Raw genomic sequence first — 12,103 nt, 5'->3', positions numbered from 1 at the left:
GTATTAATGTGATAGTATTTAATATTTTCTCTTTGTTATCCTCTCTTCTGATCTCAGTATTAATGTGATAGTATTTAGTATTTTCTCTCTGTTATCCTCTCTTCTGATCTCAGTATTAATGTGATAGTATTTAGTATTTTCTCTCTGTTATCCTCTCTTCTGATCTCAGTATTAATGTGATAATATTTCAACATCTCTTTCCATTATTCCTCATCTTGACCAGTGTTTTTTCTGCCTGTATTGCTGGATTTCTTGTGTAGATTTTGTTCTAGTACCTTTTGTCCTTTTTTTCCAGTTCATTGAGATAATTGTTTTGATCTCAGAAGCCATGAGCACCTGCACCCTTAACTCCCTGTCCTCCCACTGTCTGTCCTCATGCTGTATCCCCACACATAGAGCCCCCGTGAAACATATCCTTCCTTATCCCCATGACTTTGTCCATACCTCCTGTGCCCATTGTTGTCATCAGGATATATGTATCATTCCTGCATCTGTTTCTTCACATCTTCAGTAATTATTTAATTTCCTTCCTTCTGTCATTAGTCTTTTAGGAATTGGATACCATCTCTGTAACTGTACTAGGTATCCTCTGCATGTGATAGTTTGTCTGCAATAGTCTTTTCCATTTTTCTGTTTTCCCTCCCTTTTCTCTTTCATATATTTTTCTTAATTCCCTAACCCCTGCCATCTCTTACTTCCTTCTTAGATTTCTGCATTGTCTTCACATTTCTTTGATGGTTCTCTTCATATTCCCGCCATTTTCCTCCACTTCTTGTTTTTCTTCTCTATTTTCACCATACTCCATTCCACCCACAGCCTTTAGTGAGTCCACTACTCTGTTTCTGGCATACCACAGCGTCATTCTATCTACTGCAAACTATTGTTTACCTTTGTTTACATTTGTCGACATAGCAGCCTACATCATCAGGCAGTGCCAGTGTGGCCCTGCTGTAACATCCATGTACAATATCTGGCAAGATGATTTCAGGGCAACACTGGGTTCTAAATGATTTCTAGCAGGAAAACTGTGAGTGATATGATGTATTACGATATGTGAGCTTCTCAGCATTTCAGAAGAATGGAGTTGGACCATCACAGGGCTTTTAACATCTAGGAGAGAAGCCAAGACCCAAGCATTAGGAAGAAAGGATACAAACAGGCAGCCAACTAAGGACTTGATTGGACTAATCATACTTTTATGTAGTGAGATGAGATAAAATAACCCTTAGGACAGTAGCAAGAACAAACTGGACAACAAGTTAGTGCTGCTCTTTTGTAAGGCCACACAGCTATCCTTGGTTTTACCTCATATTTTCCCTGACCAAGCTAACCCTCAAACACTTTTGATTTTCTAGTAAATCATTGAGGGTTGCAGTAAGTCGATAATGCAAAATGTTAGAGTTTCACACGTCTTGTTCAGAAAATACATGTTGATGCAAAACCCTTTCCTTTGTAAACTTTTTAAGAGAGATAAAGTATATTTAAAATGTCCCTAAGTTTCAGTCTATGCACTACCATTATTTTCAGCTTAGTCCAGAATTCATGAGCAAAATGATGGAAGCAGTAGCAGACTTCCATCCCAGGATAATTAGCTCTTTATTCTGCTCTCAGTTTAAATTAGGCTGATCAAAGCATTGTACAGAGCAAACAAAGCACAACGTGATATATGGCACCGTTTTCATTTGCTTCTTTTACTTTTTTCACTTCCCTTTAAATTTATTTTTGACAGTTAGGAAGAAGACTGACTCTGATCTACTTCAGCTAGTTCAAGACCAAAGCCATAAATTTTCAAACTGAGACCATAGTTCCCCAGAGCCGCAGCGGTGCAGCAGTAGCACTGTTACCTCACAGCAAGAGGTTCTCCCATTCGATTCTTGGCTGGAGCGCCTTCCGTGTGGAGTCTGCATGTCCTCCCTGTGGTCGAGTGGCATTCAAAAGACATGCGTAAAATGGGCATGCCTTTGTTGAAGGTTGGGCATCGGGCTGGCAACTTGGCACCGTAAAAATCTACTGCCAATCATTAGCGGACTGGAGTTCCGCTGTGGCGACCCCTAACCGGGAAAAGCCGAAAGAAGAAGAAGAAGATAGAGACCATAGTTTACTATTTAATATGAATATTTTACAATGAGCTTCAAGGCAACATTTCACAGAAATTAAGTCATCTCACCATTCTTAGCCAGGGTTAATTTCCCATGAATTGTCCATCACTGAAATGATTTCACACCAGTCTCTTGCTTGTCACTCAGTATTAAAGAAAAATATTCAAGACTTCTGTTTTAGAGACACTGACCTATTTGCCCCATAGTGTAGCTCCCAGGATATAATATATACTCCCATGGCAATGTTTTCCATTGGTTAAGACCTATCACATATTGCAATAAGCTGCCTGAAGACAGGCACAGTGTTACTAATTCCCAAGATTTTCAGCTTCAAGGGGTGGTTTACTAATTGCAGGTGCTGCCATTTGCTGGTGGCATAATTTAAGCATGTGCTAAGCTCTAGTACACAAAGACATAAGGATTATCATGCTTATATTTTGCATAATTTGTCACGTTTGTTTTAAGTGATGGTATTCTACAATCCTGTTGGAAGTGGAAGGGGTTATACTACTAGACATGCAGATTCTATGATAATTACGCCTGGATTTTTGGCAACATGCACCTAATTTTTAAGAACCTTTTTTCAGATCTTTGATGTCTGTAGGATGAGAAGTATAACCACTGATATCACAGGATAGCCTATCCATGTAGCTATGCCTAGGCATTCTTAATTCAGTTACTGCTTACCAGCCTATATGTCTACCTATATTCATAGTTCATAGGCTGTTACTAGGCTAACAACCCAAGTGGCCTTTCTAAGCCCAGCCAAGTTTTCCTGAAAGAATAATGATGTCCTGTATCAGGATAGGACATTTAGGGCCAGGCATTTACAAGCTACCTCTCTCCATAACAGACATGGGTGCCAGGCCCAGAGTAAACTTTCTATTCCCCATCCACTTCTCTAGGTTGTGCTTATACTGAGTGATAGACAAACTCAGCTTCACATGCTTAGGAAGCCTGTTCCATAGGAGGGGCACTCTCTAGGACACATATCTGTCTCTCCAGTATTTTTTGTTTAAGTCAGAGATAAAATTCAGGTTCCTAGACCTTGTATTTCTGGTACTTTTTGACTTATGAATATGTTGGAGATTCACAAGTGTGGGGTTTGTGGAAAAATATTGGTACTCCATGGGACTGTACTGATGACAGCAAGATACACAGTTGTACTGATCTCACTAGACAGACACACATACCAGTTGACTGCAGTGAGATTAGAACTCCTACCAAACTAAGTGCAGCAGCTAAACAACTCAGTCCTTAACACAAGTGCCATGGCACAAGTTTATACAGGGAGTCAGAAAAGTCCCCAACCAAATTTATAAACATTCTTGCAAAGGGAAATATTGTCAGCAGTTGTACTTATCTTAGGATCTCCTCCTTAATTGTACTGGAATGCATACATGCAAGTGCATGTCTTGATCATCTCTCATCGTCTAAATATCTTATCTCCACTACATGAATACATCTACAGTTCATTGTCTGAACCCTGATAATTTGATTTTTTCCTGTAGCTTCTCATGCACAAATTTTTCCAGTCCCAACTCTGATATACTTTTCTGTATTCTAATGAATCTTACAGTCCACTTTCAAAATCTATGTCCAGTCATCTAGCTTCTCATCCTGGTTTTATAAGTCACGTTCCAACTCTTTTATTTTTGCATTATTGCTCAACAGCTATGTTCTCAGAGCAGCTCTGCCTTCTACCAGGCCATGCATCTTTTCTTACACTTTTCTCCTCTGCATATTACTGTTGCTGACCCCCATTGTGTCATTCATTGTTTCAGCATCCCCTGCTGCCACACCGCTCAACCTCTTAGCACAAGAAATCAAGACAAAGTCAAAAATAATGGGGAGGGGTCAAAAACAGGGACAGGTTTTAAGTGTTGGTCTTACAAACTTAGAAAGTTGTTAAAATAAAAGGTTTTGTGTTACTGTGCATTTTTCTGACGAATATGAAGTCTGAAACTCAAGTGCCTGTCATTTTTAGTGACCTCGGTCCTCAATGATTTGCCAGAAAACCACAAATTTTAGCAAGAACATACTAAAAATATGAGGAAAATATATGAACATTCTGTGAAAATCTACTTTTGGAGCAAATAGAATGGTTGAGCCACCATCTGGCGCAGCTTTAGATTGCCATTTGTCTCTTCTTATAGATGTGTTCACTCATTCTGCTGTTTGTTTCCTTGTTTTATCTCCTGGGAACCTTTTTTTTCAACTTTTATCACAGGTCCTGTCCAGAGCTTAGTGATCAAGCAGCCATCTTGCTTGGGCTCTTTCTGGTACACCACTCAGATGCCTTTTATAGTTCAACTAAAATCAAGGGGTATTATCGATATTTTATGGGCACCATCAGGTTTCAGTTTGGGGTGTCTAACATGAATTATGCTAGCACAGCAACTTTTTTCCTTGCTGTGGCCACTGTTTCCCAACCATCATGCACATCCAACATTCATACTCTTTCTAAGTTTCCAGTGTGCCATTATCCCTTTTATCTCGTTCCCTTTATGTCTTACTTCTAATAAGTGACCACCCATTTCCCATTCCCCAGTACATACACGTCTCTTTATTATTTTATGATCATTATATGAATAATCATCTGCTTCATAAATATATATATATATAGTATAACTATAAGACAAATGGTTAAAAAAGATCCCCTTTCAGTTCAGGAAAAGGTAAATTAAGTGAATTCTGCCTCTAATCCTAATGTACTATAGGAAACAATGAAAACAGACAAAGGCTCAAATAGTTTACCCAAACAAATTCATCTGTGGTAGGTATGAACTCTAAAAGGAGTTAGTACCTCTTCTCAGAGGAAGGATGATGCCAGCAGTAGTAGGGAATCCACGGAAACACACACACACACACACACACACACACACACACACACACACACACACACACACACACATACTCACCTCCAATACACACACACCACATGCTCACGAGTTACACACACATACACAAACAAACATACACAACCCTCACATGCACACACCACATGTGCACACATGTGCAATATATACATATATATATATATATATATATATATATATACAACACACACAATGATCTTATTTATGGATCTTGCCCAAAGCAACTACATCAGAGACCTGTCAGTAAGATTACAAATATGAGGTAATTTCAAAAAAAGCTCAGAAGGATTAAAAATACAGGCCTCATCAAAAGAGTCAGGGGTCCCAGCACAGCTAGATCTGGTGACCCAGAGCAGTAATGAAGATGCCTGAAGGCAAAAGCAGCATCAACAATGTTCACCAACATTAACAGAGTCAGAATATGTCAGCAGGTTTAACCGAATCAGAACACCCTGGCCTCCTGCAGCACCCCAACCTATAAACACACAGATGGAATAAGTAAAAGAATAAGTTGTTCACTTTTATATGAATGAAATCATGAATATCCCTATTACAATGAACAGTCGCGGGTATACACATCAGTGTTAGAGAAGAGAACATCTTCCCTGAAGGATTAAAATCCTTTTATGTGGCACAACTTAAAAGTAAGGTAATGGCATCCATATCTAAGCAGATCATAGTCCCACTACACTCAGCCCTCATTAGACCAATAACTGAGCACAATGCACCCTTCGGCATGTACCTGAACATTCATTTGCAGCAGCTGGAGTGGTCTTAGGCATACCTCTCAATTGTCCAGATTTTCACAGAATGTCCAGATTTTTGCCTCATATTTTGGGACCATTCCTCTTAAAATTTGCGATTTTTCTGGATTTTTGTGCAAATCAGTGAGGACTGAATTCACTAAATAACGACAGGCATTTGGGGTTCAGACTTCATATCCTTCAAAAAATGCATGGTAGCACAAGGCCTTTTATTCCAGGAACTTTTTAAGTTTATAACAGCAATATTTAAAAATTGTCCGTATTTCAGGGGCTTTGTCCCCCATTGTTTTTGGCTCTAACCATATTTTTTGTGCTAAGAGGTTAACAACTATGCATAGAGAGTCCTTGTTAAAAGAATACAGGGTGTAAATAACATGCTGTATGCAGATTGCCTCAAAGCCCTGCCTCTGTACTCCTCCTACTGACTTCTGATGGGTGATCTACTCCTAACCTATGAGGCATTCTCTGACTCAGCCCTTATGGATGGATCTGCTATACATTCACAAAACAACCAGCACTACAGTTAGCAGATCTAAGGCTCTAAACCTTGTCTGTGACATAAACAAAACATGATGCAAGAACAAGTATGTGTCCCAGAGAATACCCCTTCTCTGAAACAGACACCCCATTCATATACAACAGAGCTCTTCCCTAAGCCTATTCAAAAGCAGTTTGGACCAATGGATGGCAAGTCACAAAGTCACCCTTGGCGTGTCGACCTTGTCCCTTATGGACAGGCACAGTTTGTAGATGCTCTAAGGCACAGGCATATACCAACTCCATTCTAGTCTGTGAGCATAGGTAAATGGGAATTATTGAGCTAGGCATAACAAGGCTCTAGAGCAGACCTCCCAACCATTCCGAATTAATCAGTTTTTACCGAGTTTTGGGTTCCAAATGAAGGGGTGCCACGATTCCTGAGTGGCACCCCTTCATTTCCAATTTTTTTGCTTTTTTTAAAAATTTTCGTGCTGTTGGAACTGATGTCATCGCGTGCGCGATGACGTCAGCTCCGTCATGCTACCAGTCAGTCGGAATTCACATCATCATTTCCGGCTGTCTGAAATTGAATTGCGAGCGGGCGGGAACGGGAATAGCAGTGGAACTTGTTTTGCAAGCAGGGATAATGGCAGAAAGCTGGAACAGCAGAGGAACTTGTTTGCGAGCTGGGACAATGGCAGAGAAACTACTCGGTTTCAGGGTAAGCTTGAACTGGTGTGTGTGTGTGTGTGTGTGTGTGTGTGTGTGTGTGTGTGTGTGTGTGTGTGTGTGTGTGTGTGTGTGTGTGTGTGTGTGTGTGTGTGTGTGTGTGTGTGTGTGTGTGTGTGTGTGTGTGTGTGTGTGTGTGTGTGTGTGTGTGTAAGTACAGGGAAAAAAAAGACCAATGTCCCTCTAGCCACCACCATTTGTAAGCTGACTGTGTTATACACATTACAGGTTACGCTGTCATACTACCATATTTACTTCTTTTCATGTATAATTGCTAAGCCCTATTTTAGTGCATTTCTTACTTTTGTTCTGTGCCTGTTACATTTTTCAACATAAGATATGCAGGTTTTACACTGCAGACTAGTTTTCTCATACAGAATTATAATCTGCCATGCTATTTCTGATGTCTGTGAATATCAGCTAATGCCTATACACCGACTAGTGCATTTATTTGATATACAACTTTTAAGTTTTTAACCAAATACAGCACAAAGCAGTCATGATCTAAATTTAACATATGTACATGCTTTCACTATAAGTCATGAAACAAACTGCAAATATCGCTTAAAGTCCTGATTTTGATAATATTTTATGTTTGCTACTAAATGTGGATTTGAGAACTGTTTGTTAATGTTTAAAAATGTGAGTGTAGGTATGGGCTTCCCACTCCATTGGTCGTATTTATACTTTCAAAAGTAATCTGTTCATTGTTTGTTGCACACTTCTAGTAGAGCTTTTTACTGCTGCAAAAATCGTTATTGCATTTTTTTCTAGGCAAACTAAAGTGCTGGTCAGGGCTTTATTTATAACTACATCTTTGATGCTCTGGGTAATCTGGGCCCTGCAAACCATGGCATAGACTTGTTCTGAGATACGCTACCTCTTAAGATCTATTAAGTGATTTAAATGAAAAAAGCATGCACCTCTAGTTAGTTTTGTAGTCTGGCCTGTAGATGGCAGCATGAATAACAATAATTATTTATTGTTATTCTGTGTAGAGATAAATAAAATATATCACACTCTGTATCACATTCTGAGCTTTGTCCAGATTTATTTTGTGCTAAGAGTTGAGAGCTATGATGAGAAGGAGTTGAGAACTATGATGAGAAGAAAGAGCATTTTTTTTTTCTGCTAAGAGTTGGGAGTTATGTTCTGAGCTTTGTCCAGATTTTTTTGACCTCTTGTCCCCTCCCCCCCAAAAAATGAAATTGAAAATATGTGCGAGCTGCTGAGCAAGATGCGTATGGCTTACATTACTGACATTCTATTTATAGTGTGGGTGTGGAAGTAGACTTCTATGATTGAAATGTTCTGAATTGGACCGTTTTTTCATTATTGGTTCATGTGTTTTTTTCATTGTCTACAGTACAGCCTACTGGTAAAATGTTCAAACAATAAATTTAAAATGTGCTCTAGCAAGTGTGTTGTATTATACAAGGAATATAATTTAATAAAGTCAGGAAGGTGTATAAAGAAAAGAACACATGTATGTTTCTTGTATTGTGTGCAAGGGGCCAATGATTTGAAAACTGCCCAAAGATAATCTTTATCCACCACTGGCCAGATGCATTTTCTTTGGATGTGGTGTGGGTTTCAATGCTGTTTCAAAGAGTGTGAGTTTCAAGGGCAGAGAAATTTTATTGTCAAGCCTATTTACATTGTGAGACAGTATTGCTTCGTTTACCAGATGATGTCTATTACTGTTTCTGCATTTCTGTGCTGTGAAATGTAAAAATAAAATCCAAATAATCTTTGTAGAAGTAAAGCAGTATGCATACATTAGTGTTTATGGTAAACGGGGCAAAATAGCCAGGTAATGGGACATTGGAATGGCTGCAGGGGGACTCTGGTGCCATATTTTTGTTGTCTGTTCTTCAGTTTGCATTTGAAAGCTGGTATCCCACAATCCCATTGGAGTGGGTGGGGTTACATAAATTATGTATGCAAATTAGATGTTAATCAGTGTACAGATTTGTAACTATTTTTCATGGGCCTTGTCCAGATTTTTGATGTTTCCAGGTTGAGAGGTATGCTCTAGAGACATTCGCCGAGTAATCTCATATGATCTTATGATCCTCAGTCAGAGAGGGAGCTGGCTCTGTTAACAGAACTAAGGGACTCTGTAAAGAGTTACTGAAATCATAAAACCTTTTTTCTTGACAATGATTATTCTACAAAATGGAGTGTGGCCTGTGGCCTTACAATCTGAATTTATTTAGTACATCCAGATGTGTTTGCTGGTCTGAAAGACTAAATTAGCCTGGGGCACCATAATGCCTAAAAGAGTATGGAGAATCATGTCAGTTTTAAAAAACATAAAACCTGTTTTCTGAGCAAAACCCACCTAATACAGTCTGGATTTTGAGCTGATGAATTGTTACAACCATAGATGTCATGAAAATTTAAAAGGACAGAAATGTCCTTGTCTGATTTACTAACTGTGCAAAAGTGCACAAAAAATGTGTTGCTTTGACATTTATCAAAAAAATATTAGAACCGGATAATGTGCCTTTACCTTGTTCTGATTACCCCCCCCCCCCCACAGCAGGCATCACCCAGCAAAAGCGGGGTTCACTGGTCCAAAAACTGGCAATGGCTAAAGCACTTCACTTTTACTGTTTGCCTGGACTTTGTTTGCAGACACCGAGAGGGTTGTATCCACTTTTATTACATTGCCGTTTTCAGAACTATATACTGTATACTTCACCATTAAAGAAAGACTAAAACAGGTTCAGCCTTTATTTGTCTATTTGTAAACAGATAATGGAAACTAGGTGATATTCTGGTCACACCTGGTTGTAATAAACCCTGATGCACCTATTTATTTTTGACCTTATTTTACTTTCATTTCATGTACATAGCCATGTGCATACATACACACACACACACACACACACACACACACACACACACACACACACACACACACACACACACACACACACACACACACACACACACACGCACACACACACTCACACGCACACACACACACACACACACACACACACACACACACACACACACACACACATACACACACACACACACACACATACACACACACACACATACACACACACACATACACACACACACACACACACACACACACACACACACGCACACGTACACATACGCACACACACACACACACACACACACACACACACACACATATTTACATGTGACAGCAAATAATTTTTGTAAAAATATTTAAGCAGGTATCATCATTTCACGGATTACTACAGGAAGTCAGATATTTTCTACTGCTTTTATAAACACACAGCAGTTAGTGCTGGACAGTATGGCTTTAGATCCCAGATAACTAATATATACATAACCATACCAATTTGCCTACAGTGATAGGCAGACATACATATATATATATATATATATATATATATATATATATATATATATCGAGAGAGAGAGAGAAATATATATATACTGTTCAAAAGTGCATAAACAACAACAGCCATACATTATTATTTATTTTGACCTGTCTAATGGATTCCAAGACCAGTGACCAAGGTCAGCAACTTCATTTTATAAGATAAGTCCTTTATGAAGGTAGTAAGGGTTAAGAAATGTAATGTTTTCTGTTTTGCATTCCTCTTTTTGTAAATTGTGATCGGTGGCAACTGTTAAACTTTTTGTATACTGTTTGTAAATCTTTTAAAAATGTTTATAATCTTTTTGTACTATCGTTATGGAGCTTTTCTTCCTGGGTCTCTGCTGAAAACGGGCTACTTGCCCAGCCGGACTCTACCCGTTTAACAAATGTAAAATAAAAAAAGGTGGTCTTCATATGATGAAGATGCTATCCTGAGGGTACTCTATATGTGTTATAGCACCTCAAGTTATTTGTTGGCTAAGCCATGCGTGCTGCAATGAATATTTTGCACATATTGACACTGCCCTGTGCTCTTGAAAATTTAATAAACTTTTTACACATTTTCATATAAAAAAAGGAAAATCTCTTTAGCCTGCTAACATAATGAAAAGAATACGTCAAAACGTTGGGTGGCACGATGCCAGGGCACTTCTATGGGCTAGGCTTGTAAATGCCATAAGCCTAGTACACACGTATGAACCTATGAACCTATAATATGTAAAACCACTGAAAATGGACAGTTCAGTGACTGTCACAGAAATATGTAGCAGATTACCTCCCATAACAACATGGGACAAATCACTGCCTAGTTTATCTGTAGAAAGCCATTAAAGCTTCAGAACTGCCTGATGACTTCTGCAATATGCTCTGGTGGTTTTGATCCAGTTTACAAATAACAAATAACCTTCACACTGCATATATGACTAATCACACTGCCTGAAATGACCCTTTTACTCACACATTGATCATCATGTGATAGTAATGATATACCCTCATATGCTCAGCAGGTGTATATGCATGGGGTTTCCAGCTGCACAGCTATTAGCCTATCCTGTTTTTGTAACCATCTACATATTAAATGTGAATATAACAAAGTAAAATGCCAAGGGTGTTGAGACACAACTTATCTAGTGAGTCACTTTGTTACTTTCATCATTATCCTTCAACAACTGTCTCTACCACAAAACAAAACACTTCAAAGAAATACACACATTATGCAAGTTGCTAGTACTTTAACACACTCATGTTGCAGTCTTTGAAAAATGTCCTCCTTCATGAACTTTCTGACACATCCACTAAACCATATTATATTCCCATGCATTGAATTGTGATGCATTCATATAATACTCAGTGCTATATTAGCAAGTCAAATATTTACTCCAGTAAATGTTTTATATGGTACATTAGCTAGATGTGAGGCTGTTAAACATACCTGACAGAAATAAAAGAAATTACATCCAAGCAGAATTAGAAATCAAATATGCCTAGCACTCGTATATACAGAAATCTCTCAATTGCCGATGTACCCACATGACACAGACATTAAGAACCTGGCAAAGGTACTTGCAAACTTGCTAGCAAATGAGAAGAAAAAATGAGGAAATAGTTGCAGCTGACAGATATCGCCTAGCCGTAAAGCACATGAATTCTGTACACAGTTCTTCCAAAAGCTCCTTTATGCCTGTCACAGGCTAGGTTTTCATGCTTTCCAGACACTGACAATAAATAATGAATGATAATCTATGCATACATGCT

At 38.7% G+C, this 12,103-nt stretch overlaps 1 protein-coding gene across 2 annotated transcripts in view; it reads right to left on the bottom strand.

Annotated features, from left to right (window-relative positions):
* The window catches only part of PLD5 (phospholipase D family member 5), a 3,174,406-nt gene that overhangs the window by 3,157,918 nt on the left and 4,385 nt on the right, over window positions 1-12,103 (bottom strand). The window lies entirely within an intron of this gene.

The sequence above is a fragment of the Protopterus annectens genome, chromosome 1.part2, assembly GCF_019279795.1.
Source record: "Protopterus annectens isolate FY-2018-M chromosome 1.part2, PAN1.0, whole genome shotgun sequence".
Classification (NCBI taxonomy): Eukaryota; Metazoa; Chordata; order Ceratodontiformes; family Protopteridae; genus Protopterus; species Protopterus annectens.
The sequence above is the reverse complement of the archived record's forward strand: the minus strand, read 5'-3'. Positions and strand labels throughout refer to the sequence as shown.